We start from the raw sequence: 10536 nt of genomic DNA, 5'->3' as shown, positions 1-10536 counted from the left end.
GTCCTTCTAAACCGTAGTGAGAACATTTGCTAGGTAGACGATAAGAAGAACGTCCAAGAATTTTGGACCCATTACTATTGATCTGACGAGTTCGGCATACCATTGCTCTAGGTGCAAAGTGAGTAAGTGATGGATAAAGGCCCACCCAAGTGCAGCCGCAATCAATATGGGCCAAAAAAGATAAAAAATGCCTAACACCACCAATTCTTTTCTCTTCTGTTTTGATTCCTCTTGGTTCAAGACTCCAGCGAGGACAATAGCAACAGTTCAAAGCGGATTGAAGCAGCGGTGATGGTGGGTTCTTCACGGTTGACAAAAGTCACAGAAGATGCGAGTACAAATCAAAGCTCAAGATTGTAGCAATGCAGCTGCAGCTGCAGCCTGCAAGTCGAGGTTCGATGTGGCTTTGTGGTTCATATAGAAATTCCAGTAGGTCAGGATCTGACCTTGTTCATGGGTCGTAGGACCTCGAGTCGGGTACGGCGCAACAGCATAAGTCGTTTGGGCTATAATTGGTGCAATCCTTCACTGCTTCAGATCAAATCAGAAGCAAACAGGCCAACTAATCTTTTGTATCACACAACGAAGAGTGAAATGATTCGATGAATTCAGGTCAGCAACGAAGGCGTCGCTCGCTGTTCATTCTGAATTCAGAGAGGGTAGCAACGACAACAGTCACTCGCTGATCGAGGGATAGCAATGCCGATAATCACTCGCTAATCAAGGTCATTGCACCAAACATGGCTAAGCCGCGGCGGTGCTATCGCAGCTAAGGTTTTTTCCTTTTTTTTTTTACCTGGCTCTAGTGCCAAGAAGAGAATGCTTTGAATGATATGTTTATTCTTCTCAGGAAGAGGTATAATATACAATCTTCATCCTAACCAAATAGGGAAGAATAATTATAGGAGATTACAAAGAGATTTCTCCCAGATTACACGGGATCCATCCTAAACTAGGAAATCCTAAATTATAGGAAACTATACAAATCAACAAATATGACCTCAAGGCAACAGCAAGCGAACTGCGTAGAAAAGGGATTATTTAGGCAGTGGCAAAGCGTAAAACACGGTTGGGATTCTTTGTCGATATACTTGGTTAGGCATTAACAAGAAGTTTGTTGTAACTAAAATTGATCGAGTCTATCCGGAGTATGATTAGAAAAGGGCCACATTTCCTAGCAATATGATGATGTGAGGGTTAATCCGTCAACTGTTACAACATGCCTATAATGTCGGGAAAAAGAATAATAGTCCGGAAATGGATATGTCCGAATACTACTTTTATTAGACTAATAATTAGCGCACAGAGTAATTAATCTCTTCGCGAGTACATTCTAGGTTGTTATGTTGTTACCACGCATGCACGTATATAGCTAGAAATCTCATAACACTTTCAAGCTTGTCATAGTATCGTATATTTCCAAACTTTTCTAGTCTATATGCCGCAGCTAGCATCCTCTATCTCCCCTCACAATCTTGTCTCATGGCTATTCTCCATGGATGTTCACTAGTTGGCCAATATCAATCGATAAGTTCCTGGGGTCAATAACTGCCATAGTTAATTCTGTTTTAATATGATAGTGAACTACCACTAAATCAATTTAAACCACAGAGAGGAGGATTCGAACTTGTACACAGAGTGACGAGCACACTACTCTATCCAAATTGGCTAAGTCAATGTCTTATTCAATTCTAAACAAAAAAACCTAAGTAGGGATTTGATAGAAATTAAAATATTATACGTACATACGGTTTGTTGTTTAATGCGCGACTAGAGTAGTAAAATAATTAATTAAGGAGACACAACATAACCTTTAAAAATTGCATTAATTGGATAAGAAAACAAATTGCATTTGATCACATGCAGAGAGCTTATTCTCCAAGCTAAAGTAATGTATACCTTTGCTTGATTTAGTTTTAATGAAATGAAGCCATGTCAAAGAAAAGCATAAGGCATGCGGAGAGCGTGCACTATGAAGCTACTTACTATAACTAATGAAGAACCCCTCAGCCTTAACCTAATAAACTGGCAGGCAGAGGAATAAGAAGGTAAAGATGGTTCAAGCATCAGCCTTGCCCTTGGGATCATCTTCGACCTCATCCATATATTGCTTCCAGAACCAGTGTTTCTTCCAGACTCTTTCAGTCATCTCTTCAATGGGTATTCCCTTGGTCTCCGGAATTAAAAAGATTACAAAGATTGTCATGACGAAGACCCAAGCTGCAAAGAACAAGAAAATGGCAAACTTCATGTGGCAAAGAATCGATAGGAAGGCCTGTGCTATAATAAATGTGAAGAGCATGTTGAAAAAGACAGCCACACTCTGGCCAGCTGAACGAGCCTCTAGTGGGAAAATCTCACTAGGGATCAACCACCCAAGAGGCCCCCAAGACCATGCAAAGGAGGCAACAAAACTGCACACAAAAACCAGCACAAGAATTCCTAATCCATGTCCAAGGTTGTTCACATCGTCCTTAACTTTGAGTCCGAGCACAATTGTAATCACCACTTGAGAAAGAAACATTTGGACACCTGCTTCTAGCAGGAGTACACGGCGGCCAGCTCTGTCCACAAAGTAGATTGATACAATGGTTAAAGGACATTGACGGCTCCTGTTATTGCAGATGAGTAAAGGGAAGCATCGGTTTTGAATCCCAAGGTGCTGAACAAAACGGGAGCATAGAACATGACTGCATTAATGCCAGTGCATTGCTGAAAAATCTGTACATACGTAGAAACATAACATGTCAGACTATATAATATACATTACTAGTAAGGCTACGAATTATAGTATACTTATGTAGATATAACTCGTTAACTTTCACAACTATATACAGGCACCTGCATGCAAATTGAAATGACCAATTGAGGCCTGTTCCTACGCTTCATGAGATTTTTTAAGGGACTTTTTACTTCTTGAGCCACACGACTTGCCTCAACAATTTCTAAAAACTCTGGTTCGACATTGTCCACACCCCGAATCCTTTTAAGAATTTATTTTCCTTCCTCTAACTTACCACGAGCAATCAAACTGTTCGGAGTGTCTACCACAATTAGAGAGCCCACAGTTAGCAAGATGGCCGGCACACCAGCCAAACCCAGTGATATCCTCCATCCATAGTTCCCTTTAATTCTGCAACACAAATGATTTAAATAAACATTATGATTAGTAAGTACTTGGAATTATGTGCGCGCGCTATAGTTAATAATAACTTGGATGAAGTTGGGAGCTGGCTTAATTACTTGGCAGTTCCATAATTGATCATGTTTGCTACAAGAATGCCAATAGTGCACATGAGTTGGAAGAGTATGTTAAGTGCCCCACGAATTCTTGTGGGTGCAACCTCTGAAAGGAAAAGTGGCACCGCCTGTATCATACATATATAACTTAATTAGTTAGATAGAAAATATTTACTGATTAACATATATAGTTAATATCATTAATATAATTCAAAGTTTTGGTAATGCTAGGGTGACTAAATTTCTAAACTAAATTTTGTAAACTAAATGATATGGTTGTTGATAATTGGATTATGCTTAAGTGTTTTAACGTGTTTATTTCATATTAGTAACACATTATTTAGTTTAAAATTTTAGTCTCCCTGGCATTATCGTTAGAGTTTGCTATTTGAACCTGGTTAGCAAAACCAACTCCACAACCAAGTAAGATCCTTCCAATGATAAGCATGGCAAGGTTCTGGGCAGCAAAATTAAAAAGTGTTCCGATCAGAAAGAAAATGCCAGCCATCAACATGGTTAACTTTCGGCCTAGCGATTTGGTAGTGTGCATGGCGACGAAGGTTGCTACCAAAGCAGCGAGGTACAGTGAAGACGTGAATAACTGCAAGCCTTGATTATCGTATTTACAATAATTGCTTTCACGTCCAGGATGTTGATTCTTCCTATACACGCCTGGGAAGAATTCCCGCAGAAACTCTGGCATCGATGTAACACCCCCTGCATTTGCATATATTTGTTCGTCGGACAAGCCATATATAAAATAAATAACGTAATACTCACGTTCACCTAACTAATATAATTCTTGATTAGTTGAGCTTTATTTTCTAAAACCGAATGTAATAAATGCATGCATTACCTAGGGGCTTGTCTGGCACAAATCCCTTGTTTTTGTAAGAATTGAATCACTTCTTTTCATAAGCATTTTTTTTTTAGAAATGCTTGCCTAAGTGCTTTTTGCCAAGCAGTTTTAAGTTTTTCCACCAAACGCAATAAAAACATTCTTGGTTGTCAAAAAGTGTTGTTAACCCTACCAAAAATTCAAAAGTAACCCCAAACAGGCCCTGGCTAGATCGAGTTGCATGGCATGCATGAACTAGTGGCACGTTACTACGAGGTACGTACCAGAAATACCAACATCATAACCAAACATAAGGCCTCCGGTAGAGGCCAATATACAAGAAATGATCACAAGAGGCGTGATCTTTGCTTCAAAGTCTCCGCCTCCTCCTGCGGCCCCAAATCCACCACCCGCCATTGCTTCTGCTTTCTTCGTTTCTTTTTCTTTTTTTCACTACTGATCTTACTTTGATACACGTTAGTTAATCGTAGTATCTAATTAATTACATATATAAAAGTGTGTGGACATATATTTATATATATATATATATATATATATATATATATATAAATATATATATTAGAAGACCTGAATTCAACTGAAGAAGACTAACTCGGTGAAATCAGGTGTCCTTGAGATGCTTTCTATACCCGACGACCTCAAGACCTGAAAGCGACAGAGAGTGAACCACGTAGAAAATGGATGACTGTCATGACTTTGTAAGTTGCATGGACAGGACCTTTCCACAAGGCGTCAACTCTGGTCTACTCTTCCTTCTTGTTGCTGTGCTTATTCTTATTCATGACCAAGATATATTTAGACAGCCCAAAATTAGATCCTCATTCATCTAGAACTATTCTCGTTTTCTGATTAAATATTAGCTAAATGTAGGCAATCTAAATTTCCATTTTACTAAGTTTATCAGTGATTGAAGTTATATAACCAGTGTTGCTTTTCTAAATGTAGGCATTCTTAATTACCCTTTTATTTTAAGACTTCTCTATTTATAAGAAAAATGTTTTGTTTTAACGATACTAGCTAGTTAATTAAGATTTGTATGTTTTGACATATAAAATAATTTGTAATAAGTAACTATATTAGTTAATAAAGATTTTTATGTTTAAACTATTTTAATTAAGATTTAATTATATATACGTTTTATTGATATATATTAATAGTATTAATATCTTTGTAAGAGTAAGAGAATTGTTGGATATATGTTATCGGTATTTGAAGAAAGTTCAGTAGCTCCTCGGATACGAAGAGATTTGGTGCTAATGAACTCCTAGCAGCCAAATTAGGTTTTATAGAGTAGTTGCATTGGCACAATTACGAACAAATTAAAAGGTGGAGGCCTGAAGAAGACTGTAAATACAATTTTCTGTGACAAATAAATAAGAACAAGTGTATAAAAATAATGTTTGTATTAATGTAAAATTTAGGGGTCCTATTTCTAAGTACAAAATTTAAATCCTCTGATTCGATCTCTAGGGTTGCAAAGTATATGTGTAGAGTGATTAATCCGAGGATCGTAGTGACTTGATCTCGAACCAACAAATGCCGCAAGAGTTTGGCTTGAGGCGGTGGATCAGGAACCGACATATATAGTGGTGCTTGATGGTTCTTCACAAGTGTTGTGAACAATGCAGAGAGCTTTCTAAGTCTTTTGAGTGTGTAGAGTGTTTGGGAGTTTGAGTGTCTAATTATAAGGATGTCTGTCTGAGAGGGAGATGGTCTTTCTTTGTCTTAGAGCCTTGTATTTTTAGGCTCTCTAAGTCTTGAGTGAGACTTGATTTGGCCTTTATTATAGACTTGATTAATTGACGAAAGAACCCAGACTTGATTTGAGTTTGGTTCGTCATTGAGTCATGTGCCATGTGTACAATTTGTGAGAGACATGGCACATGCCACGTAAGCTCTGGCATATCGAAATTTTAATGTGTTGCTGAGTATTTATTTCACCAAAATTTACATGTTTACAAAGACATAGTTGATTGGATTCCAACTCAGACAAATGGGATCTCGTGAACTTAGAATGGGACTGAGTTTGTCTGATATGTTAAGGGCCAAAAAAAGGATATTGTTTCAGAATTAATGACTATGTAGGAAGTGGAGACCAGCCTTAAGAGGTCTTTCGAGGCTCCCTAACGATTCTTGGTTTATTCTACTAAGGGATTTGGGGATGCGGAAGTTTCAGTATTGGAGCAGTTATGACTCCTTAATCCTGAGGTGCAATCCAAGTTCATACACAATAGTCAGTTACCAACATTTTCAGGTTTGATATAGCAACTCGGAAGTGTTGGTTGATTTTCAGATGTTTGCTTGGTTTCTCGTTGGTGCTTTAGGAAGCTTGTATTCAATTGTCATTGCTTACATCACGTCATTATTAATGTTGTTTGTGTTTGGGCAGGAAATCTCGCGGGGAGGAGTCCCTGGTTCAAGCACACAACTCCCCTAGGAGTTGGCACTTTGGTTGATTGTCGGGCTCTGGCTTGCTGAGATGCTGCAAGAGGAGGACACAGTTAGTTCTGAAGGGTGCCTTTATGAAAACTAACTAAGTGTTAAGGCATGTCACTGCCATCTCTGTATGGTAGATGTAGAACAAGTGTATTTAAGCCGATTACTTGCGCCCCAAGTTATTCTGACTTCTTGTTATAAAAGGATTGTCGTAAATAGGTTAAGTATATGTTAAGTTCTTTTATGTTCCTTGAGATCAAGGACTTTTAGTTTTTTATCTTGTATGCTTAAAGGGCAGAGATCAAGATCTGATCAAGTCATTAGTTTTAATCACTTTTAATCTTCTTATGACCATAAAACCACTAAATGAACTAGATCTGAGAACTAATGAAACTTTGGATCACCAAAAGACTAGAAATGCCTTGAATATGTACTAGGGAATACATTATAACAATAGATCTATTGATTGAAAGACAAAACAAAGAGAGACAGGCAAGATTTCACCTTGTTGGGCAAGGTTGAACATCTTGCAATTTCTTTGTTTTCATTCTAAGGGGTTAGGTACTTAAAGAGGGATGAAAGGTAAATGGGATTACACAAGAAAATCGATACAGCACCATTTGAAAAAGGTAGCAGAGCTTTTACATAGACAAAAGATGTCTTTCTAAAGGAAGTCTAGAGCTAAAAGGGTGCAGAATCTGGACAAAGCACAGCTTTCTGGATATTTGCTTCACTGACAGGCAAGTTGTATGTTTGTTTGTTTGATTGGTTGAGTGTCTTTGTCTATGGGCTCTCTTCCTCTATTTATAGGCGAATTAGACCGACTGTGCTACTTCTGCTCTTGCTTGAAAGCAACTAGAAGGTAGTGAGCCATCATCATTTTTGCATGTTCTGCCATTCAAAAAAGTGCTTTTAGGCTGAGAGTTGGTTGATTTCCATCGGTTGTCACTTCCCTTGTAAGCACCTAACCTTTGCATTTAATGGGGAGCCGTTATATTGTCTTGAGCAGGTATCTGGGCTTGACTCTGGGCCTCTGGCAAAATCTCCTCTATTAAGCTCTTTTAGGCTTCCTTCCCTTTTAGCCCAAAGTTAAATATTAACCCAAACAGTGCCCCTTTCAATCATTGTTAAGCCTGCAAACCGAGGCATTCATAATGATTGAATAGCCGTCTTTCATTAACCATCGTCACACGCCCTTTCTCGTAACTTGCATTGTTTTCAAAAGCAACCGTTAGTTCACTGAGCCCTTTTTGCACTAACCCATGAATTCTAACCGTCACCCGATCATTCGCTATAAAACTCCTTTCAATTTCATTCCTTGGCCAAAGATTTCAACTAACTCAAGTCTTCAAAATTTTCCAGGATCACCTAAAATTCATAGACGTTTTCAGACCCTTCTAATTCCAACTTTCTTCCCATCTTCTCAAAGGTACTCAAAGCTACATGAATCCAATTTTCTTCTGCAACTAGTGAAAGGATTTCCACCATGCATTATTTTCTCAACGGGCTTCATCGTCCTCAGGTAGGTCCTTATACTAGGTTCTCCTTCAAAGAGGGAGGAATGCATCCATTGGAACCTGCATGGACCTTTCAGGTATCAATTATTATTGGTGATATCATGCCTAAAGAGAAATCCGTTCTTATAAAATCATCAGAAAGGCGCATTATTCCCTGCTTCCATTTCAGGACTTCTATGGCATTGAGAAGAAACCGAGCAGCCTAAATCACACTGGTAGATTCCATTCATGTTGATATTCACAAGCCCAGACTTCCCCATATCTTCTGCTTTCTTGATCACTTCATCATCATAGGTGTATGCTTCGGGATCAACTATGATGACTTCATCAGTTGGGCTCTCGGGCAAATACGCAAAAGATTCAAAAAAAATTGAGACAACAAATGGAAGTTAGATATTCTAAAATCTATTTAGCCAATAGTAACAATGTTTAGGTAGAGTCAGATAAAATATAGACCCACCATTTTAGGGCAACTGTCCTAGTTAGGGATGTAAAACTACTGAGCTAAATCTGATGTAACTTTCAACATTTGCTGAAATGAACAAGATTTCTTTAAATTTCTTTGCCTTGCATTTTCCTTAAGATTCATGACGAGTGTAAAACTAGCTTTAGATTTCATGCAACGCTTGCACTTCTTCTTCTATATAGCAATCCCTAACATCCCATAAAGTTGGGTAATACTTCTTCAGAAATTTAACATTGATTGGATGCTTTTGTAAGTCTCCTTCCAAATCTGCTAAGTAATATCCACATTTACCCAATACTTGGTTAACAATGAAAGGACCTTCCCAAGTTGGGCTCCATTTTCCAAAGCCTTTGATCTGAGCTCCCAAAGGAAGAATCGCATTCCATACCAACTCTCTTTCCTTGATGTTCTTCAACTTGACCTTTTTATTGTAGGCTCGGGCAACAGCCTTTTTTCCTTCTTGAATTTTATTTAAAGCTTTGATTTGGGCTATATCAAGGTCTTCAATTCCTTGACACATAGCTTGAATGTACTCTTCATTGTGTAGCCCGAATTGATTTTGACTCCTGATCGAACTTACATTAATCTCCATGGGAATCATAGCATCTTGCCTGAAAGTCAAAGCATAAAGAGTAGTTCCAGTTGCTACTCTTTTGGAAGTCTTATATGCCCACAAAGTATCTCCTAACTTTTCATGCCATTTCTCTAGATTCCCGGCCACCATTCTTTTAATAATGTTTACCAAGGTCTTATTGCTGGCTTCAGCCTACCCGTTTAACTGGGGGTAGTAAGGACTAGAGTATACCATCTTTATTTTGAACTTACTGGCAAACTCTTCTACTTCTTTTGAAATAAAAGATAGTCCGTGGTTTGTGACAATTGTCTCGGACACCCCAAATTTGTGTAAGATCATGGTTTCAATGAATTTCCTAACTGCAGTTGAAGTGATAGTCATTACTGCTAAAGCTTCTACCCATTTGGTGAAGTAATATGTTGCCACGATTATGAACGTATGTCCTTTGCTAGAAGATAGGTGAATTTGTCTGATGAAGTCTATTGCCTATCCTCTGAAAGACCAAGGCTTGACCACGGGGTTTAAAGGTACTGAGGGCATATGTTGGAGTGGTCCATGTCTCTAGCATTCCTCTCACCCTCGGGCATAAGCTTTGCAATCCTTCTCTATCTCGGGCCAGAAATAATCGTATCTCCTAAGTAGCTACCTCTTCTTGGTTCTTGCCTGATGTGCTTCACAGATCCCTTCATGTACTTCAGCCATTACTCTCATCGATTCTTCTAGGCCCAGGCATTTTAGCATTAATCCATCTGGAGTCTTCCTTAGTAAACTTTCTCCCCACAAGACGTACTTATTTGCTTGCTATCTATTCTTCTTACTTGGAGGGAAAGATGGATCTCTTAAATATTGAAGAACATATGTCCTCCAATCTTCAATCTCCATCTCTTCAGTCATCACATCTAGGCTGAATCCCCTTTCTAAGATAGAAATGGAGATTTCTTCTCTGGACTTCTATATCATCTTCAAACTTCCTCTCCTGAATTTGTACTCCATAAGCCAATTATGCCATCTCATTGGCCATTACAATTGATTCTCTAGGAATGTAGCTGGCTGATATTTCAGTGCCCCAATAGCTTAACAATTGAGTGGCCACTAAGTAATAGCCGGCCATGGTGATGTGTCTATACTTGTACTCTCTATTCAACTGATTAATCACTAACTCTAAATCACCAAATACCTCAACTTCAGTTACCCCCAACTCTATCAAGATCTTCAGGCCAATTATTAAGGCCTCATATTCTGCCCGATTGTTGGTAGTTTCTTAATAATCTAGGAGGAATGAATAACAATGGTGAGTACCTCTAAGATCGATGATGGCAATCCCAGCTCCAGCAGCATTTTGGGTACAAGACCCATCAAAATACAACCTCCATGGAGTAACCTAAAGGCTGGATATTCTTTTTACTTCCTGCTGAATCCATTCTTCTCTACCCAAGAGGGCTTT

General features: G+C 38.5%; 1 pseudogene; it reads right to left on the bottom strand.

The window, feature by feature from the left end:
- Positions 1-2059: 2059 nt before the first annotated feature.
- LOC125471680 lies at positions 2060-4495 on the bottom strand (annotated as a pseudogene).
- Between the last annotated feature and the right edge of the window lie 6041 nt (positions 4496-10536).

The sequence above is a fragment of a genome, unplaced genomic scaffold (assembly GCF_019419815.1).
Source record: "Pyrus x bretschneideri cultivar Hongxiangsu unplaced genomic scaffold, Pyrus_bretschneideri_v1 Contig6, whole genome shotgun sequence".
Lineage (NCBI taxonomy): Eukaryota > Viridiplantae > Streptophyta > Magnoliopsida > Rosales > Rosaceae > Pyrus > Pyrus x bretschneideri.
Note: the sequence above shows the minus strand (reverse complement) of the source record. Positions and strands in the feature narration are given on the sequence as shown.